General features: G+C 44.5%; 7 non-coding genes across 7 annotated transcripts; 4 read left to right on the forward strand and 3 right to left on the reverse strand.

The window, feature by feature from the left end:
• The first annotated feature begins 433 nt into the window (after nucleotides 1-433).
• Nucleotides 434-517, forward strand: trnal-cag (transfer RNA leucine (anticodon CAG)). Its single transcript has one exon. It is a non-coding gene; the product is annotated as a tRNA-Leu (tRNA).
• A 6505-nt stretch (nucleotides 518-7022) lies between these two features.
• trnak-cuu (transfer RNA lysine (anticodon CUU)) lies at nucleotides 7023-7095 on the reverse strand. The gene has a single exon. It is a non-coding gene; the product is annotated as a tRNA-Lys (tRNA).
• A 1174-nt stretch (nucleotides 7096-8269) lies between these two features.
• Nucleotides 8270-8352, forward strand: trnal-cag (transfer RNA leucine (anticodon CAG)). The gene has a single exon. It is a non-coding gene; the product is annotated as a tRNA-Leu (tRNA).
• A 4685-nt stretch (nucleotides 8353-13037) lies between these two features.
• Nucleotides 13038-13110, reverse strand: trnak-cuu (transfer RNA lysine (anticodon CUU)). The gene has a single exon. It is a non-coding gene; the product is annotated as a tRNA-Lys (tRNA).
• A 1176-nt stretch (nucleotides 13111-14286) lies between these two features.
• Nucleotides 14287-14369, forward strand: trnal-cag (transfer RNA leucine (anticodon CAG)). Its single transcript has one exon. It is a non-coding gene; the product is annotated as a tRNA-Leu (tRNA).
• A 4677-nt stretch (nucleotides 14370-19046) lies between these two features.
• On the reverse strand, nucleotides 19047-19119 carry trnak-cuu (transfer RNA lysine (anticodon CUU)). The gene has a single exon. It is a non-coding gene; the product is annotated as a tRNA-Lys (tRNA).
• A 1174-nt stretch (nucleotides 19120-20293) lies between these two features.
• On the forward strand, nucleotides 20294-20376 carry trnal-cag (transfer RNA leucine (anticodon CAG)). Its single transcript has one exon. It is a non-coding gene; the product is annotated as a tRNA-Leu (tRNA).
• Nucleotides 20377-22035: the final 1659 nt, after the last annotated feature.

Here is a 22035-nt window from a genome sequence, read left to right on the forward strand (position 1 = left end):
TAAGGAAAGGGAGATCCACACTACTTTAATGCACTTTCCTAACCCAATGGAATGCTTATGAACCGTGCGTAAGACACATGTAGCAGAGGATGGTTTCGATCCATCAACCTCTGGGTTATGGGCCCAGCACGCTTCCGCTGTGCCACTCTGCTGACGCCCGCCCTACGTGTTCCACCTAACTGCTCTTTGTATTTCCTACATAAGTGATGAAAGAGTTGAAAGTTTCAGTGACAAACGCAGACGTCACTTTGAGCGCTTGGTGTTTTGTAGCACAAATCATCACACGCTGCTCTACACTGGATTATAAAGGCCGACACATTTTCCAAACATTTTAATGCTGGAGTCACACTGTAGTATTAATAACAGTGCGATACTCGAAGAGCGTAGTGGGATCGCGGTGGCTCATCAGACTGCTTTGGGGGAGGGGGCTGGTGTCAGGATGGCCGAGCGGTCTAAGGCGCTGCGTTCAGGTTGCAGTCTCCCCCTGGAGGCGTGGGTTTGAATCCCACTCCTGACAAAAAGCTTGCTCCATTCCCTCTCCAGTCGGGTGCACATGGGTGAAGCAGCCTGACGTAGGAGACGTGCACCTATAGGCACGCGCGTGTCCCATACCTCTCCTGATTTAGCTCGTACTCCATAGGATGGAAGCGGCTGCTCTGGCTTTTTCACTCGAATATAATCTGATTGCAACAGAAGGCCGTGCAGCCCAGTGCTGGTTTAAGAATGCCTCGTGTCTTCAGGCCCCTATTCCATCAGGTTACCCCTTTGGAATAGTCGTCCGAAAATGACGGAAAAGGAGAAGCACGTAAGCTCCCATAAACTGCGTTAGCATTAGCGGTTGGAATCTGATGGGAGAAAAGCAACCCGGCTCGCCGTCAAGCAATCCATCCCTGGTCTCCCACGTGACGGGCGGGATGTAATTAATTTATTATATTTACTATATTTATTATACACGTGTAAATTAATTACTGCGAAAATAATTTACTTCGTACACTGTGCACAGTGCCGTATACTCCTAGTTGCGGCACACACGATACATACTGTTCAGTAAAAAGCCTCAGGCACTGTGTTAGATGTGTTTTCGACGTTATATATATGCGTTTATTCATGTCGTCGATTTTACGGTTGCAATTCGACGTTGATTATACGTCGAGGCGACGTATATATACGTATATTCGACGAATCAATGCCCACAGCTTGGCAAACATGGGTTTTGCGGAGGGGGTCTTGCCACCTGCCTGAAAAAAAACAGTAAAATGTTTGAGTGCCTATAGAGTTTCTATTTTTATTTTCTTGGGAAAAGTTGATACCATTTCCTGGACACCCCGTCCCCCGATCAGTGCGCGGTGCCCGGGGAAAAATCTGTAGGGGGGCGTCTGAAATTCTGAGGGGGGGTGATATTTCGGTTGAAACGGAGCTGTACGGTGCAGCTACCCAAATGAAATCTCGCAGCTATGCCATTGGTTAGTGCTTCATGATAGAAGACGACTAGCAATCTGGTATTTGCGATGAAGTTCAGTTTCACATTTTTCGTCACTCTCACGGTTTGTATTGCCTGGAGCGAAAAGTACCATAAGCGTTCATTTTTGCAGCTACATGGACGTTCTGAATCGTTAAGAAAAAAATGTTGTAAAACCAACAGAAAGCACAGACTGCTATAACTAGTCCTAGTTATATAACGATTTTAAGTATAATGATAAACTACTGCAAGGAATCGGTCCAACTGAGCAAACAGGATCGTAATGTTGACACTCAATAACGACACTGATATGTGCAGTTCCTGGACGGATAGCCCTCCTGCCCATCAAACAGTCCGAGTGACTGTTAGTGTCATTTAGTGTTGTCTGACCATTGACAAAGTACAACTATTTTTTTAGGGCACAAGTTAAGTTAAGTAAATCCTTTTGCCCAAAACTGAAGGGACGACACTCCTCCCCCCGTGACGCCAGGCCTGTTCCCAATCCTTTTCCATAATGTCATTATACTGTATATAATAACAGTGACCGATCCTTACTAACTGTATGCGTTAAAATTGCACATCAGCACATAGCAGGGGGCACATAGCCGCGATGTATTATCAATGTTAAATTTCAACCATAATATCGACAACATTAATAAACGCATACGTTGAGAAAATATCTAACCCAGCATATTTTCCGGTTATATACCACAATGCATTGCTAGTATTCGTTGGTCGCCATTTTGGACACGTTTTTCAAACGTAGAAGTATATCCGCAAATATCTCAGCAATCCTCTTTTGACGAGTAAGTATAAATAATAATAATAATAATACTATCTGAATACATACAGATCTTACTTAATATTATTTTGATTAAAATAGTATGTTAATAAGCAAAAAATGGCACATAAAAATAGTGTGAAGGGGAAGATTACACAAAATCGTTTTGCCGTTTCTCTAATTTTATCCGTTTATTTCAGCTTTGAGCTTAGTAAACCTTAATGGTTCATTTTTTAGATTATACTCAAGAAGATATTAACTATCATTTATTTGAGTAGTAATATTATATAATTTTCTCCTAGCTGCAGTGCTGAAGTCCCACCCTACATCGAAAGAAAAAGATATAAAGGAGCACGCAATGCGTTACTTGAAGAATACATATGCAAGGCAGGGGGCCAGGAGATCTGGACACTGAAAATAATAGGTTTCTGGTCCTGTTAGGACAATTAGACAGGGTTTGCAAATGGTGGACAAAAATCGTCTTAACTTCCATTGTAATATTTGTTTTTTTTGGAAATATATAAGTTGTACATTTTAAAATTTATATTTGAATCAAAATGTGGTTTTGAGTTAGTGTGTTAATGAAATTAGTTTGTGTTTGTCATTACTATACTGTATATTGATGTTACCAGAATTTGTAGTTGAAGTTTAAGACTAGTTGTGTTTTTTTTATGATTATTGCACATATGTTGATTGTTGATTGATTGCATACAATGTATAATTTAATTTTTCAGGTGTGAATGTGTATTTTCAGAATAAATTTCTAAACCAAATCATTGGCTTGGTTTACTTGTTTCTACACCTATAAAACCTATCTTTGATGTATAATAGACCTCTACCCATATACGTATAATAGACGTCTAAAGTTATCCGTATAATAGACCTCTAACCATATACGTATAATAGACCTCTAAAGTTATCCGTATAATAGACCTCTAACCATATACGTATAATAGACGTCTAAAGTTATCCGTATAATAGACCTCTAACCATATACGTATAATAGACCTCTAAAGTTATCCGTATAATAGTCCTCTAAAGTTATCCGGAACTCCAACCATATATGTATAATAGTCCTCTAAATTTATCCGTATAATAGAACTCCAACCATTTATGTATAATGAACGTCTAAACATAGACGTATAATTGACGTATAACTTTAGACGTATATTAGAATTTCATTCTAGACGAATTTTAGACCACATTTAGACGTCTAAGGTATGCGTTTAATAGACGTATATTATACGTCTTTTGCCCACTGGGGAAGCTGCTCCACACGGCACTTTGAATCGCAGACATAGCAGTGTTAGAGGCAGGAATCGCCTTTGCGAACGCGATGAGAAACAGAACGCAAGCTCAGGTCCTGCGGTTTAATAAGCAGGCACGGCTTTCATGCGACTGCACATTTCTTTTCTGGAGCGAGTTGACTTTCAGCTTCAAGAAATTCACACAACTTCCGAAATCCGAAATACAAATCTGGCTCATCGCTGCACAAGAAATGCCGCCGGCTGGCAAGAAAATGACAGCGATGTTTTTCCTTAACGACAAACTTCCGATGGAGAAAAACAACGGCGGTGTGTCGTGGAAATTTAACTATCAAGGAAGCCACAAGAGAGAGTTCTCACCTGAGTAAGGTCTTTATTTCAATATTGCAATATTGGGAGCCCTGTTGCCACTTCGCAAAGTGCAACCAGAGACTCAATTTGTTACAAGCAGTACAGGGTTTTTATAAGACGTTGCGCTGTAAAAAAGCTCAGTGCTTTGTCCCTTCAAAAACTTCCCCTTTCCCTAAGACAAAACAGATTACATCATAGAGCGAGAGAAGAAGCACTAGATTTGTTATTCAAAGCTTATCAGTTACTTTCGGCTAATTCTAACGAACCAGACAGCATATATTGTTTTGGTACATTGTCTTCTAAAGTAACCCAAACAGTGTACTTTGTTGACGCACTGTTTTCTAAAATTCTGCACGTACTGTAGCACAGCAATTACATCCTTGAAATATATTATCTAAAAGCACCAATATATTTTTTTCAAAGCTCTCTACATTTTAAGAATCAATTTACTTATTAGATTTCCACTTCAATTCCCTCCTTTTTATTCTTGAAAATGATTAAAAGTTAGATTCTTCATATGGACTCCCAGGAGGCTCCCATACTTCGGATTCTTGCGTTCTTATCAGAACATACTGATGCGCAAACATATTCATTACCATATTTGAAAAGCATTGGAATAATACATGTCATATAGCAACATAAAAACAGGAAGACAAGTATCACAGCCCCTATAATCGGTGTTAGTAACTTAAAGAAAAACATTCCCCCTGGCCCAAACAGTGATTCTAACCAGGAGAGAAATGGGTGAGGCTGTAGAATGAGGCATTAAAGCACATACATAACAAGATGCATTACATTTCTTTAACTTTAACTGTTCTTCTAGTTGTTGTATCTGCCTGGTACTAAAACTACCATTTTCTGGAAAACCTAACTTACTCCACGATGGAAGACACTATTCCCCTTTCTCCAAATTCCCTGTACATGTACTTCGCTGGACCGCTCGGTCCTGTTTCCGTCTTCGAATTTTCATTTCCCATTTTTACCGATCGGTGCCTTACTTTAGAACCTTATCACATTAACTACTCCGCAGAGCAAAAACCACACGTCTGTGTTAAGATAAGTTCTTTATGAGTCCCGGACTCATCAAACCCGCGAGAGAACACCCTCACCGGCCTGCTCTTTCTCTGCTATAAGACCACAGAAAAAATTCTTATAAATCGTCTTAAAACAAAAGTTCGTTAAAAGGATCACTTACTGACGTCAGACAGCCGTGAATTCTCCAGACGCGTCTCAGGAAGGACAAACAGTTTATCCTCCGAGGTTCGTCCAATTTGCTAAAATTGTCCGGCTCCGGATGGAGTTTCAGCAGCCGTCCGCGCTCAGGTTAGTGTCCCATCTGGGGTGCCAATTCTGTCGTGGAAATTTAACTATCAAGGAAGCCACAAGAGAGAGTTCTCACCTGAGTAAGGTCTTTATTTCAATATTGCAATATTGGGAGCCCTGTTGCCACTTCGCAAAGTGCAACCGGAGACTCAATTTGTTACAAGCAGTACAGGGTTTTTATAAGACGTTGCGCTGTAAAAAAGCTCAGTGCTTTGTCCCTTCAAAAGCTTCCCCTTTCCCTAAGACAAAACAGATTACAACATAGAACGAGAGAAGAAGCACTAGATTTGTTATTCAAAGCTTATCAGTTACTTTCGGCTAATTCTAACGACCCAGACAGCATATATTGTTTTGGTACATTGTCTTCTAAAGTTACCCAAACAGTGTACTTTGTTGACGCACTGTTTTCTAAAATTCTGCACGTACTGTAGCACAGCAATAACATCCTTGAAATATATTATCTAAAAGCACCAATATATTTTTTTCAAAGCTCTCTACATTTTAAGAATCAATTTACTTATTAGATTTCCACTTCAGGTGCGTGTCTGTCGGCTTGATTCAGTTTAATGCAAGTATTCATTCTCTTTCTGGAACATACAGCTTGCGACAGATGAAATACAGTTCTTGGCTTTTCTGGGTGGGTGCAGAAGAAATCCTGCCGGCTGCTTCTGGAAAAGAATTCCAGCCTTTTTTACTCTCTAACCAGAAACTTGCGAATGATACAAAGCAAGCGGGGGGCGTTTCTGTGCAGCTGTTAACTGAACGGCTGCTGGTTCAAGCCCACCCAGGGCTTGTTCCGATTTCAACATCATGCCCCCTAAAGGTAGACTGGATTTCTTTGCGAAACATTCACCCTTTGGACATTTCAGGAAAGGTGTGTGTCGATGCAAGACTTGAAAAGCTTTCCATACAACGAACAAAATAGTGCTTTTGATTGAAGGAAACGGCAAGAGCAGTTTGAGCAGCTCTGGCCTCTCAAGCGCTTTACAAAGTGATCGGCACCTCGATAGGCAGTTTAGAAGGCTGAGAATGATGCTGGAAGCACAGCGACGTTCTAAAACCAGCGCTTGAAAAGCATCTGCATACATAAAATGTCCATTTCTCAAAAGCTAAATCTGCAGCTTCAGAAGATTGTCAGCTGTATGTTTTCGTTCTTTGTTTCCTTTTTTTACATGACAAGCTTTCGAGAAATGAACTGTCGTTTGTGATGAAGGCTGCATTCGAAATTGTGCATCTAGCTTAGTTCAATGAAATCGGAACGTGCGCCTGTCTCAAACGGATGGCTCTTTGCAGGCACACTACGGAAACCTGCGGGCGCAAGTTGGGAGAAGTGACTCTTGCAGAGTGTCGAGCTTCGAGAACAGGACTCCGCTCAGGAAGATATTGCCACGTGTTGAAGAGTTGCTTTTCGCCATTTCTTTCCCATATTTTTCCAGTGCGGTTCAAAATGTTACGTACGTACGTGTTACCTGCAAAATCACAGTGAAACTGTTATGGCGAAAAGATTCCAAATAGTTATTGTATTAGAATAGCTCTGCAATTTCTTAGCCTTCGTACACGCAGTGTTTAAGGAAAGGCTAGAGTAAATGAAACTGTAAATAGACAGGAGCTCTTATCAGTTTTCATACAAGTTATGATGGCTGCAGCTCCTATCTGCGTCAGAGTGACCGGAGCCAACGGATTGTCTGCGGAACCTTTGATTTATCTCTCGGGCAAAGAGCTAGATAAGCCCTTTTCATCTCAGTTTCATCACACCTGTGAATTAAAGTTTAGTGCTCGGTACCATCAAGGTGTAAGAGGGTCAAGGATGAGCACGAAACTTTGTTAATAAGGAGACGGGCACCGCCCAACGTGGGGCTCGAACCCACGACCCTGAGATTAAGAGTCTCATGCTCTACCGACTGAGCTAGCCGGGCGCCAGGGAAGCAAGGGGTTAACGTGTCCCTGTTGACGTCAATTGGACAAGGTATACTTCCTGGCTTTTCATCATGTGGTGACCGGATTCGAGAGTAGCACACCCTGTTCTTTGTTGATTACTGTACCTCAAGCAGCGCAAATGTCAGTAATCATTGAAATGTACGACCTACAATCTCCTCAGCATGCCCGCGTGGACTCCTCTGTGATCATCCTTCTACGTTCTGCTGTAGTTTTCATGCAAGTGAAAACCGTGCTCCAAATAACAACGGCACAGTTGTATCCTGCGGTAAGCATTCTTCTAATTCCATCGTTTTGCTCCAGGGAAAAGGTAGCGCATCATAGTGTTGATATTCCAAGGTCTCAGAGTCCGTATTGGATGGCTTGGATGCAGACATCGCTCAGAGCTCCCAGTATGATTTTCCCGAGTTCAGTTTTGCAGTGTCTTAGTGCTTTCCTGCTTCCAGTGGGTCTTTGAATGCTCTGCTAAGTAGAGACGTGACATAATTACTAATGCGACCGACTGTGCTGGCTGTTCCTGGTTAATAATGATTAATGCGAGAAATCAATATAAACATAACTGCTTCGATTTCGAGGTTCACTTGAAGCATTCGAAGAAACTATCAAAGATCTCAGAACAACCGAAGACACATTTGGTCATCTCCGTATTGGTGAAGATGAAAGAGTCCCGCAAGTGTCAAGCTTGCACAAACACACACGAGAGAGAAACTCAGAACAGAACTTAAGGAAAGGGAGATCCACACTACTTTAATGCACTTTGCTAACCCGATGGAATGCTTATGAACCGCGCGTAAGACACATGTAGCAGAGGATGGTTTCGATCCATCGACCTCTGGGTTATGGGCCCAGCACGCTTCCGCTGCGCCACTCTGCTGACGGCCATCCTACACGTTCCACCTAACTGCTCTTTGTATTTCCTACATAAGTGATGAAAGAGTTGAAAGTTTCAGTGACAAACGCAGACGTCACTTTGAGCGCTTGGTGTTTTGTAGCACAAATCATCACACGCTGCTCTACACTGGATTATAAAGGCCGACACATTTTCCAAACATTTTAATGCTGGAGTCACACTGTAGTATTAATAACAGTGCGATACTCGAAGAGCGTAATGGGATCGCGGTGGCTCATCAGACCGCTTTGGGGGAGGGGGCTGGCGTCAGGATGGCCGAGCGGTCTAAGGCGCTGCGTTCAGGTCGCAGTCTCCCCTGGAGGCGTGGGTTCGAATCCCACTCCTGACAAAAAGCTTGCTCCATTCCCTCTCCAGTCGGGTGCACATGGGTGAAGCAGCCTGACGTAGGAGACGTGCACCTATAGGCACGCGCGTGTCCCATACCTCTCCTGATTTAGCTCGTACTCCATAGGATGGAAGCGGCTGCTCTGGCTTTTTCACTCGAATATAATCTGATCGCAACAGAAGGCCGTGCAGCCCAGTGCTGGATTAAGAATGCCTCGTGTCTTCAGGCCCCTATTCCATCAGGTTACCCCTTTGGAATAGTCGTCCGAAAATGACGGAAAAGGAGAAGCACGTAAGCTCCCACAAACTGCGTTAGCATTAGCGGTTGGAATCTGATGGGAGAAAAGCAACCCGGCTCGCCGTCAAGCAATCCATCCCTGGTCTCCCACGTGACGGGCGGGAATACGCACCACTATACTAACGAGGAGCGCTTGCTTGGCGCTTGAAGACACTTCCTCTTGCGGCTACTACTGTTTCCGGTTTCGCCTTTTATTTTCATTCCTCCCAGAGGAGCGCATGAAAACGTTTCCATCTGCGCCATCCTCACCCCTCCACTGCTATGGTCACTGCTCCTCCTGGTGCACTGCAAACACCTATTCAGTCGGTTCTTTCAGTTTGAATAATTAGATCTTCAAAGGCTGGAAGTAGGGCGCAAGGCATGCCAATGCCAAAAGCGTGGTTGTCTGCTTCCAGGTGTGAAATGTCGCTGGGGGACGCTGAAGACATGACTTCCAAGGCAGCAGGTCCAAGCGATTTAGCGTTTGTACAAGAAGCAGGAAGAGAGAAACGGCACTCCGCCTTTTTCTGGGCAGGCGCACGGCGACACGAGAAGGACGCCGTAGTCGGCAGGATTCGACCCGGCGCGGGGAAAGCCCAATGGCTTTCTAGTCCATCGCCTTAACCGCTCGGCCACAACTACAGGGAGCGCCGCCGCCGCCGTCTTGCGATCATTTAACACGGAGGGCGAGGCGGCGGAGGTAACCTTTTTCAACGTCGCTCTCCGTTTCAAAAAAAAAAAAGGCAAATGACATGCTAGCACTCAGACACCCCTCAGAAGATTGAAGGGTGGCTTAAAGCTGGAATGATTAGGTCTCCCCGCTCCGACACCAAAATGGAACTTCGTTAGGCACAGAGAAAGCAACATCGGAGGAGCGTGAACAAGACTTTAGAAGCTGCTCCACACGGCACTTTGAATCGCAGACATAGCAGTGTTAGAGGCAGGAATCGCCTTTGCGAACGCGATGAGAAACAGAACGCAAGCTCAGGTCCTGCGGTTTAATAAGCAGGCACGGCTTTCATGCGACTGCACATTTCTTTTCTGGAGCGAGTTGACTTTCAGCTTCAAGAAATTCACACAACTTCCGAAATCCGAAATACAAATCTGGCTCATCGCTGCACAAGAAATGCCGCCGGCTGGCAAGAAAATGACAGCGATGTTTTTCCTTAACGACAAACTTCCGATGGAGAAAAACAACGGCGGTGTGTCGTGGAAATTTAACTATCAAGGAAGCCACAAGAGAGAGTTCTCACCTGAGTAAGGTCTTTATTTCAATATTGCAATATTGGGAGCCCTGTTGCCACTTCGCAAAGTGCAACCAGAGACTCAATTTGTTACAAGCAGTACAGGGTTTTTATAAGACGTTGCGCTGTAAAAAAGCTCAGTGCTTTGTCCCTTCAAAAACTTCCCCTTTCCCTAAGACAAAACAGATTACATCATAGAGCGAGAGAAGAAGCACTAGATTTGTTATTCAAAGCTTATCAGTTACTTTCGGCTAATTCTAACGAACCAGACAGCATATATTGTTTTGGTACATTGTCTTCTAAAGTAACCCAAACAGTGTACTTTGTTGACGCACTGTTTTCTAAAATTCTGCACGTACTGTAGCACAGCAATTACATCCTTGAAATATATTATCTAAAAGCACCAATATATTTTTTTCAAAGCTCTCTACATTTTAAGAATCAATTTACTTATTAGATTTCCACTTCAATTCCCTCCTTTTTATTCTTGAAAATGATTAAAAGTTAGATTCTTCATATGGACTCCCAGGAGGCTCCCATACTTCGGATTCTTGCGTTCTTATCAGAACATACTGATGCGCAAACATATTCATTACCATATTTGAAAAGCATTGGAAAAATACATGTCATATAGCAACATAAAAACAGGAAGACAAGTATCACAGCCCCTATAATCGGTGTTAGTAACTTAAAGAAAAACATTCCCCCTGGCCCAAACAGTGATTCTAACCAGGAGAGAAATGGGTGAGGCTGTAGAATGAGGCATTAAAGCACATACATAACAAGATGCATTACATTTCTTTAACTTTAACTGTTCTTCTAGTTGTTGTATCTGCCTGGTACTAAAACTACCATTTTCTGGAAAACCTAACTTACTCCACGATGGAAGACACTTTATTCCCCTTTCTCCAAATTCCCTGTACATGTACTTCGCTGGACCGCTCGGTCCTGTTTCCGTCTTCGAATTTTCATTTCCCATTTTTACCGATCGGTGCCTTACTTTAGAACCTTATCACATTAACTACTCCGCAGAGCAAAAACCACACGTCTGTGTTAAGATAAGTTCTTTATGAGTCCCGGACTCATCAAACCCGCGTGAGAACACCCTCACCGGCCTGCTCTTTCTCTGCTATAAGACCACAGAAAAAATTCTTATAAATCGTCTTAAAACAAAAGTTCGTTAAAAGGATCACTTACTGACGTCAGACAGCTGTGAATTCTCCAGACGCGTCTCAGGAAGGACAAACAGTTTATCCTCCGAGGTTCGTCCAATTTGCTAAAATTGTCCGGCTCCGGATGGAGTTTCAGCAGCCGTCCGCGCTCAGGTTAGTGTCCCATCTGGGGTGCCAATTCTGTCGTGGAAATTTAACTATCAAGGAAGCCACAAGAGAGAGTTCTCACCTGAGTAAGGTCTTTATTTCAATATTGCAATATTGGGAGCCCTGTTGCCACTTCGCAAAGTGCAACCGGAGACTCAATTTGTTACAAGCAGTACAGGGTTTTTATAAGACGTTGCGCTGTAAAAAAGCTCAGTGCTTTGTCCCTTCAAAAGCTTCCCCTTTCCCTAAGACAAAACAGATTACAACATAGAACGAGAGAAGAAGCACTAGATTTGTTATTCAAAGCTTATCAGTTACTTTCGGCTAATTCTAACGACCCAGACAGCATATATTGTTTTGGTACATTGTCTTCTAAAGTTACCCAAACAGTGTACTTTGTTGACGCACTGTTTTCTAAAATTCTGCACGTACTGTAGCACAGCAATTACATCCTTGAAATATATTATCTAAAAGCACCAATATATTTTTTTCAAAGCTCTCTACATTTTAAGAATCAATTTACTTATTAGATTTCCACTTCAGGTGCGTGTCTGTCGGCTTGATTCAGTTTAATGCAAGTATTCATTCTCTTTCTGGAACATACAGCTTGCGACAGATGAAATACAATTCTTGGCTTTTCTGGGTGGGTGCAGAAGAAATCCTGCCGGCTGCTTCTGGAAAAGAATTCCAGCCTTTTTTACTCTCTAACCAGAAACTTGCGAATGATACAAAGCAAGCGGGGGGCGTTTCTGTGCAGCTGTTAACTGAACGGCTGCTGGTTCAAGCCCACCCAGGGCTTGTTCCGATTTCAACATCATGCCCCCTAAAGGTAGACTGGATTTCTTTGCGAAACATTCACCCTTTGGACATTTCAGGAAAGGTGCGTGTCGATGCAAGACTTGAAAAGCTTTCCATACAACGAAAAAAATAGTGCTTTTGATTGAAGGAAACGGCAAGAGCAGTTTGAGCAGCTCCGGCCTCTCAAGCGCTTTACAAAGTGATCGGCACCTCGATAGGCTGTTTAGAAGGCTGAGAATGATGCTGGAAGCACAGCGACGTTCTAAAACCAGCGCTTGAAAAGCATCTGCATACATAAAATGTCCATTTCTCAAAAGCTAAATCTGCAGCTTCAGAAGATTGTCAGCTGTATGTTTTCGTTCTTTATTTCCTTTTTTTACATGACAAGCTTTCGAGAAATGAACTGTCGTTTGTGATGAAGGCTGCATTCGAAATTGTGCATCTAGCTTAGTTCAATGAAATCGGAACGTGCGCCTGTCTCAAACGGATGGCTCTTTGCAGGCACACTACGGAAACCTGCGGGCGCAAGTTGGGAGAAGTGACTCTTGCAGAGTGTCGAGCTTCGAGAACAGGACTCCGCTCAGGAAGATATTGCCAGGTGTTGAAGAGTCGCTTTTTGCCATTTCTTTCCCATATTTTTCCAGTGCGGTTCAAAATGTTACGTATGTACGTGTTACCTGCAAAATCACAGTGAAACTGTTATGGCGAAAAGATTCCAAATAGTTATTGTATTAGAATAGCTCTGCAATTTCTTAGCCTTCGTACACGCAGTGTTTAAGGAAAGGCTAGAGTAAATGAAACTGTAAATAGACAGGAGCTCTTATCAGTTTTCATACAAGTTATGATGGCTGCAGCTCCTATCTGCGTCAGAGTGACCGGAGCCAACGGATTGTCTGCGGAACCTTTGATTTATCTCTCGGGCAAAGAGCTAGATAAGCCCTTTTCATCTCAGTTTCATCACACCTGTGCATTAAAGTTTAGTGCTCGGTACCATCAAGGTGTAAGAGGGTCAAGGATGAGCACGAAACTTTGTTAATAAGGAGACGGGCACCGCCCAACGTGGGGCTCGAACCCACGACCCTGAGATTAAGAGTCTCATGCTCTACCGACTGAGCTAGCCGGGCACCAGGGAAGCAAGGGGTTAACGTGTCCCTGTTGACGTCAATTGAACAAGGTATACTTCCTGGCTTTTCATCATGTGGTGACCGGATTCGAGAGTAGCACACCCTGTTCTTTGTTGATTACTGTACCTCAAGCAGCGCAAATGTCAGTAATCATTGAAATGTACGACCTACAATCTCCTCAGCATGCCCGCGTGGACTCCTCTGTGATCATCCTTCTACGTTCTGCTGTAGTTTTCATGCAAGTGAAAACCGTGCTCCAAATAACAACGGCACAGTTGTATCCTGCGGTAAGCATTCTTCTAATTCCATCGTTTTGCTCCAGGGAAAAGGTAGCGCATCATAGTGTTGATATTCCAAGGTCTCAGAGTCCGTATTGGATGGCTTGGATGCAGACATCGCTCAGAGCTCCCAGTATGATTTTCCCGAGTTCAGTTTTGCAGTGTCTTAGTGCTTTCCTGCTTCCAGTGGGTCTTTGAATGCTCTGCTAAGTAGAGACGTGACATAATTACTAATGCGACCGACTGTGCTGGCTCTTCCTGGTTAATAATGATTAATGCGAGAAATCAATATAAACATAACTGCTTCGATTTCGAGGTTCACTTGAAGCATTCGAAGAAACTATCAAAGATCTCAGAACAACCGAAGACACATTTGGTCATCTCCGTATTGGTGAAGATGAAAGAGTCCCGCAAGTGTCAAGCTTGCACAAACACACACGAGAGAGAGAAACTCAGAACAGAACTTAAGGAAAGGGAGATCCACACTACTTTAATGCACTTTGCTAACCCGATGGAATGCTTATGAACCGTGCGTAAGACACATGTAGCAGAGGATGGTTTCGATCCATCGACCTCTGGGTTATGGGCCCAGCACGCTTCCGCTGCGCCACTCTGCTGACGGCCATCCTACGCGTTCCACCTAACTGCTCTTTGTATTTCCTACATAAGTGATGAAAGAGTTGAAAGTTTCAGTGACAAACGCAGACGTCACTTTGAGCGCTTGGTGTTTTGTAGCACAAATCATCACACGCTGCTCTACACTGGATTATAAAGGCCGACACATTTTCCAAACATTTTAATGCTGGAGTCACACTGTATTATTAATAACAGTGCGATACTCGAAGAGCGTAATGGGATCGCGGTGGCTCATCAGACCGCTTTGGGGGAGGGGGCTGGCGTCAGGATGGCCGAGCGGTCTAAGGCGCTGCGTTCAGGTCGCAGTCTCCCCTGGAGGCGTGGGTTCGAATCCCACTCCTGACAAAAAGCTTGCTCCATTCCCTCTCCAGTCGGGTGCACATGGGTGAAGCAGCCTGACGTAGGAGACGTGCACCTATAGGCACGCGCGTGTCCCATACCTCTCCTGATTTAGCTCGTACTCCATAGGATGGAAGCGGCTGCTCTGGCTTTTTCACTCGAATATAATCTGATCGCAACAGAAGGCCGTGCAGCCCAGTGCTGGTTTAAGAATGCCTCGTGTCTTCAGGCCCCTATTCCATCAGGTTACCCCTTTGGAATAGTCGTCCGAAAATGACGGAAAAGGAGAAGCACGTAAGCTCCCACAAACTGCGTTAGCATTAGCGGTTGGAATCTGATGGGAGAAAAGCAACCCGGCTCGCCGTCAAGCAATCCATCCCTGGTCTCCCACGTGACGGGCGGGAATACGCATCACTATACTAACGAGGAGCGCTTGCTTGGCGCTTGAAGACACTTCCTCTTGCGGCTACTACTGTTTCCGGTTTCGCCTTTTATTTTCATTCCTCCCAGAGGAGCGCATGAAAACGTTTCCATCTGCGCCATCCTCACCCCTCCACTGCTATGGTCACTGCTCCTCCTGGTGCACTGCAAACACCTATTCAGTCGGTTCTTTCAGTTTGAATAATTAGATCTTCAAAGGCTGGAAGTAGGGCGCAAGGCATGCCAATGCCAAAAGCGTGGTTGTCTGCTTCCAGGTGTGAAATGTCGCTGGGGGACGCTGAAGACATGACTTCCAAGGCAGCAGGTCCAAGCGATTTAGCGTTTGTACAAGAAGCAGGAAGAGAGAAACGGCACTCCGCCTTTTTCTGGGCAGGCGCACGGCGACACGAGAAGGACGCCGTAGTCGGCAGGATTCGACCCGGCGCGGGGAGAGCCCAATGGCTTTCTAGTCCATCGCCTTAACCGCTCGGCCACAACTACAGGGAGCGCCGCCGCCGCCGTCTTGCGATCATTTAACACGGAGGGCGAGGCGGCGGAGGTAACCTTTTTCAACGTCGCTCTCCGTTTCAAAAAAAAAAAAGGCAAATGACATGCTAGCACTCAGACACCCCTCAGAAGATTGAAGGGTGGCTTAAAGCTGGAATGATTAGGTCTCCCCGCTCCGACACCAAAATGGAACTTCGTTAGGCACAGAGAAAGCAACATCGGAGGAGCGTGAACAAGACTTTAGAAGCTGCTCCACACGGCACTTTGAATCGCAGACATAGCAGTGTTAGAGGCAGGAATCGCCTTTGCGAACGCGATGAGAAACAGAACGCAAGCTCAGGTCCTGCGGTTTAATAAGCAGGCACGGCTTTCATGCGACTGCACATTTCTTTTCTGGAGCGAGTTGACTTTCAGCTTCAAGAAATTCACACAACTTCCGAAATCCGAAATACAAATCTGACTCATCGCTGCACAAGAAATGCCGCCGGCTGGCAAGAAAATGACAGCGATGTTTTTCCTTAACGACAAACTTCCGATGGAGAAAAACAACGGCGGTGTGTCGTGGAAATTTAACTATCAAGGAAGCCACAAGAGAGAGTTCTCACCTGAGTAAGGTCTTTATTTCAATATTGCAATATTGGGAGCCCTGTTGCCACTTCGCAAAGTGCAACCAGAGACTCAATTTGTTACAAGCAGTACAGGGTTTTTATAAGACGTTGCGCTGTAAAAAAGCTCAGTGCTTTGTCCCTTCAAAAACTTCCCCTTTCCCTAAGACAAAACAGATTACATCATAGAGCGAGAGAAGAAGCACTAGATTTGTTATTCAAAGCTTATCAGTTACTTTCGGCTAATTCTAACGAACCAGACAGCATATATTGTTTTGGTACATTGTCTTCTAAAGTAACCCAAACAGTGTACTTTGTTGACGCACTGTTTTCTAAAATTCTGCACGTACTGTAGCACAGCAATTACATCCTTGAAATATATTATCTAAAAGCACCAATATATTTTTTTCAAAGCTCTCTACATTTTAAGAATCAATTTACTTATTAGATTTCCACTTCAATTCCCTCCTTTTTATTCTTGAAAATGATTAAAAGTTAGATTCTTCATATGGACTCCCAGGAGGCTCCCATACTTCGGATTCTTGCGTTCTTATCAGAACATACTGATGCGCAAACATATTCATTACCATATTTGAAAAGCATTGGAAAAATACATGTCATATAGCAACATAAAAACAGGAAGACAAGTATCACAGCCCCTATAATCGGTGTTAGTAACTTAAAGAAAAACATTCCCCCTGGCCCAAACAGTGATTCTAACCAGGAGAGAAATGGGTGAGGCTGTAGAATGAGGCATTAAAGCACATACATAACAAGATGCATTACATTTCTTTAACTTTAACTGTTCTTCTAGTTGTTGTATCTGCCTGGTACTAAAACTACCATTTTCTGGAAAACCTAACTTACTCCACGATGGAAGACACTTTATTCCCCTTTCTCCAAATTCCCTGTACATGTACTTCGCTGGACCGCTCGGTCCTGTTTCCGTCTTCGAATTTTCATTTCCCATTTTTACCGATCGGTGCCTTACTTTAGAACCTTATCACATTAACTACTCCGCAGAGCAAAAACCACACGTCTGTGTTAAGATAAGTTCTTTATGAGTCCCGGACTCATCAAACCCGCGTGAGAACACCCTCACCAGCCTGCTCTTTCTCTGCTATAAGACCACAGAAAAAATTCTTATAAATCGTCTTAAAACAAAAGTTCGTTAAAAGGATCACTTACTGACGTCAGACAGCCGTGAATTCTCCAGACGCGTCTCAGGAAGGACAAACAGTTTATCCTCCGAGGTTCGTCCAATTTGCTAAAATTGTCCGGCTCCGGATGGAGTTTCAGCAGCCGTCCGCGCTCAGGTTAGTGTCCCATCTGGGGTGCCAATTCTGTCGTGGAAATTTAACTATCAAGGAAGCCACAAGAGAGAGTTCTCACCTGAGTAAGGTCTTTATTTCAATATTGCAATATTGGGAGCCCTGTTGCCACTTCGCAAAGTGCAACCGGAGACTCAATTTGTTACAAGCAGTACAGGGTTTTTATAAGACGTTGCGCTGTAAAAAAGCTCAGTGCTTTGTCCCTTCAAAAGCTTCCCCTTTCCCTAAGACAAAACAGATTACAACATAGAACGAGAGAAGAAGCACTAGATTTGTTATTCAAAGCTTATCAGTTACTTTCGGCTAATTCTAACGACCCAGACAGCATATATTGTTTTGGTACATTGTCTTCTAAAGTTACCCAAACAGTGTACTTTGTTGACGCACTGTTTTCTAAAATTCTGCACGTACTGTAGCACAGCAATTACATCCTTGAAATATATTATCTAAAAGCACCAATATATTTTTTTCAAAGCTCTCTACATTTTAAGAATCAATTTACTTATTAGATTTCCACTTCAGGTGCGTGTCTGTCGGCTTGATTCAGTTTAATGCAAGTATTCATTCTCTTTCTGGAACATACAGCTTGCGACAGATGAAATACAATTCTTGGCTTTTCTGGGTGGGTGCAGAAGAAATCCTGCCGGCTGCTTCTGGAAAAGAATTCCAGCCTTTTTTACTCTCTAACCAGAAACTTGCGAATGATACAAAGCAAGCGGGGGGCGTTTCTGTGCAGCTGTTAACTGAACGGCTGCTGGTTCAAGCCCACCCAGGGCTTGTTCCGATTTCAACATCATGCCCCCTAAAGGTAGACTGGATTTCTTTGCGAAACATTCACCCTTTGGACATTTCAGGAAAGGTGCGTGTCGATGCAAGACTTGAAAAGCTTTCCATACAACGAAAAAAATAGTGCTTTTGATTGAAGGAAACGGCAAGAGCAGTTTGAGCAGCTCCGGCCTCTCAAGCGCTTTACAAAGTGATCGGCACCTCGATAGGCAGTTTAGAAGGCTGAGAATGATGCTGGAAGCACAGCGACGTTCTAAAACCAGCGCTTGAAAAGCATCTGCATACATAAAATGTCCATTTCTCAAAAGCTAAATCTGCAGCTTCAGAAGATTGTCAGCTGTATGTTTTCGTTCTTTGTTTCCTTTTTTTACATGACAAGCTTTCGAGAAATGAACTGTCGTTTGTGATGAAGGCTGCATTCGAAATTGTGCATCTAGCTTAGTTCAATGAAATCGGAACGTGCGCCTGTCTCAAACGGATGGCTCTTTGCAGGCACACTACGGAAACCTGCGGGCGCAAGTTGGGAGAAGTGACTCTTGCAGAGTGTCGAGCTTCGAGAACAGGACTCCGCTCAGGAAGATATTGCCACGAGTTGCTTTTCGCCATTTCTTTCCCATATTTTTCCAGTGCGGTTCAAAATGTTACGTACGTACGTGTTACCTGCAAAATCACAGTGAAACTGTTATGGCGAAAAGATTCCAAATAGTTATTGTATTAGAATAGCTCTGCAATTTCTTAGCCTTCGTACACGCAGTGTTTAAGGAAAGGCTAGAGTAAATGAAACTGTAAATAGACAGGAGCTCTTATCAGTTTTCATACAAGTTATGATGGCTGCAGCTCCTATCTGCGTCAGAGTGACCGGAGCCAACGGATTGTCTGCGGAACCTTTGATTTATCTCTCGGGCAAAGAGCTAGATAAGCCCTTTTCATCTCAGTTTCATCACACCTGTGCATTAAAGTTTAGTGCTCGGTACCATCAAGGTGTAAGAGGGTCAAGGATGAGCACGAAACTTTGTTAATAAGGAGACGGGCACCGCCCAACGTGGGGCTCGAACCCACGACCCTGAGATTAAGAGTCTCATGCTCTACCGACTGAGCTAGCCGGGCACCAGGGAAGCAAGGGGTTAACGTGTCCCTGTTGACGTCAATTGAACAAGGTATACTTCCTGGCTTTTCATCATGTGGTGACCGGATTCGAGAGTAGCACACCCTGTTCTTTGTTGATTACTGTACCTCAAGCAGCGCAAATGTCAGTAATCATTGAAATGTACGACCTACAATCTCCTCAGCATGCCCGCGTGGACTCCTCTGTGATCATCCTTCTACGTTCTGCTGTAGTTTTCATGCAAGTGAAAACCGTGCTCCAAATAACAACGGCACAGTTGTATCCTGCGGTAAGCATTCTTCTAATTCCATCGTTTTGCTCCAGGGAAAAGGTAGCGCATCATAGTGTTGATATTCCAAGGTCTCAGAGTCCGTATTGGATGGCTTGGATGCAGACATCGCTCAGAGCTCCCAGTATGATTTTCCCGAGTTCAGTTTTGCAGTGTCTTAGTGCTTTCCTGCTTCCAGTGGGTCTTTGAATGCTCTGCTAAGTAGAGACGTGACATAATTACTAATGCGACCGACTGTGCTGGCTGTTCCTGGTTAATAATGATTAATGCGAGAAATCAATATAAACATAACTGCTTCGATTTCGAGGTTCACTTGAAGCATTCGAAGAAACTATCAAAGATCTCAGAACAACCGAAGACACATTTGGTCATCTCCGTATTGGTGAAGATGAAAGAGTCCCGCAAGTGTCAAGCTTGCACAAACACACACGAGAGAGAAACTCAGAACAGAACTTAAGGAAAGGGAGATCCACACTACTTTAATGCACTTTGCTAACCCGATGGAATGCTTATGAACCGTGCGTAAGACACATGTAGCAGAGGATGGTTTCGATCCATCGACCTCTGGGTTATGGGCCCAGCACACTTCCGCTGCGCCACTCTGCTGACAGCCATCCAACGCGTTCCACCTAACTGCTCTTTGTATTTCCTACATAAGTGATGAAAGAGTTGAAAGTTTCAGTGACAAACGCAGACGTCACTTTGAGCGCTTGGTGTTTTGTAGCACAAATCATCACACGCTGCTCTACACTGGATTATAAAGGCCGACACATTTTCCAAACATTTTAATGCTGGAGTCACACTGTATTATTAATAACAGTGCGATACTCGAAGAGCGTAATGGGATCGCGGTGGCTCATCAGACCGCTTTGGGGGAGGGGGCTGGCGTCAGGATGGCCGAGCGGTCTAAGGCGCTGCGTTCAGGTCGCAGTCTCCCCTGGAGGCGTGGGTTCGAATCCCACTCCTGACAAAAAGCTTGCTCCATTCCCTCTCCAGTCGGGTGCACATGGGTGAAGCAGCCTGACATAGGAGACGTGCACCTATAGGCACGCGCGTGTCCCATACCTCTCCTGATTTAGCTCGTACTCCATAGGATGGAAGCGGCTGCTCTGGCTTTTTCACTCGAATATAATCTGATCGCAACAGAAGGCCGTGCAGCCCAGTGCTGGTTTAAGAATGCCTCGTGTCTTCAGGCCCCTATTCCATCAGGTTACCCCTTTGGAATAGTCGTCCGAAAATGACGGAAAAGGAGAAGCACGTAAGCTCCCACAAACTGCGTTAGCATTAGCGGTTGGAATCTGATGGGAGAAAAGCAACCCGGCTCGCCGTCAAGCAATCCATCCCTGGTCTCCCACGTGACGGGCGGGAATACGCATCACTATACTAACGAGGAGCGCTTGCTTGGCGCTTGAAGACACTTCCTCTTGCGGCTACTACTGTTTCCGGTTTCGCCTTTTATTTTCATTCCTCCCAGAGGAGCGCATGAAAACGTTTCCATCTGCGCCATCCTCACCCCTCCACTGCTATGGTCACTGCTCCTCCTGGTGCACTGCAAACACCTATTCAGTCGGTTCTTTCAGTTTGAATAATTAGATCTTCAAAGGCTGGAAGTAGGGCGCAAGGCATGCCAATGCCAAAAGCGTGGTTGTCTGCTTCCAGGTGTGAAATGTCGCTGGGGGACGCTGAAGACATGACTTCCAAGGCAGCAGGTCCAAGCGATTTAGCGTTTGTACAAGAAGCAGGAAGAGAGAAACGGCACTCCGCCTTTTTCTGGGCAGGCGCACGGCGACACGAGAAGGACGCCGTAGTCGGCAGGATTCGACCCGGCGCGGGGAGAGCCCAATGGCTTTCTAGTCCATCGCCTTAACCGCTCGGCCACAACTACAGGGAGCGCCGCCACCGCCGTCTTGCGATCATTTAACACGGAGGGCGAGGCGGCGGAGGTAACCTTTTTCAACGTCGCTCTCCGTTTCAAAAAAAAAAAAGGCAAATGACATGCTAGCACTCAGACACCCCTCAGAAGATTGAAGGGTGGCTTAAAGCTGGAATGATTAGGTCTCCCCGCTCCGACACCAAAATGGAACTTCGTTAGGCACAGAGAAAGCAACATCGGAGGAGCGTGAACAAGACTTTAGAAGCTGCTCCACACGGCACTTTGAATCGCAGACATAGCAGTGTTAGAGGCAGGAATCGCCTTTGCGAACGCGATGAGAAACAGAACGCAAGCTCAGGTCCTGCGGTTTAATAAGCAGGCACGGCTTTCATGCGACTGCACATTTCTTTTCTGGAGCGAGTTGACTTTCAGCTTCAAGAAATTCACACAACTTCCGAAATCCGAAATACAAATCTGGCTCATCGCTGCACAAGAAATGCCGCCGGCTGGCAAGAAAATGACAGCGATGTTTTTCCTTAACGACAAACTTCCGATGGAGAAAAACAACGGCGGTGTGTCGTGGAAATTTAACTATCAAGGAAGCCACAAGAGAGAGTTCTCACCTGAGTAAGGTCTTTATTTCAATATTGCAATATTGGGAGCCCTGTTGCCACTTCGCAAAGTGCAACCAGAGACTCAATTTGTTACAAGCAGTACAGGGTTTTTATAAGACGTTGCGCTGTAAAAAAGCTCAGT

The sequence above is a fragment of the Atractosteus spatula genome, chromosome 25, assembly GCF_055471065.1.
Source record: "Atractosteus spatula isolate fAtrSpa1 chromosome 25, fAtrSpa1.hap1, whole genome shotgun sequence".
Lineage (NCBI taxonomy): Eukaryota > Metazoa > Chordata > Actinopteri > Semionotiformes > Lepisosteidae > Atractosteus > Atractosteus spatula.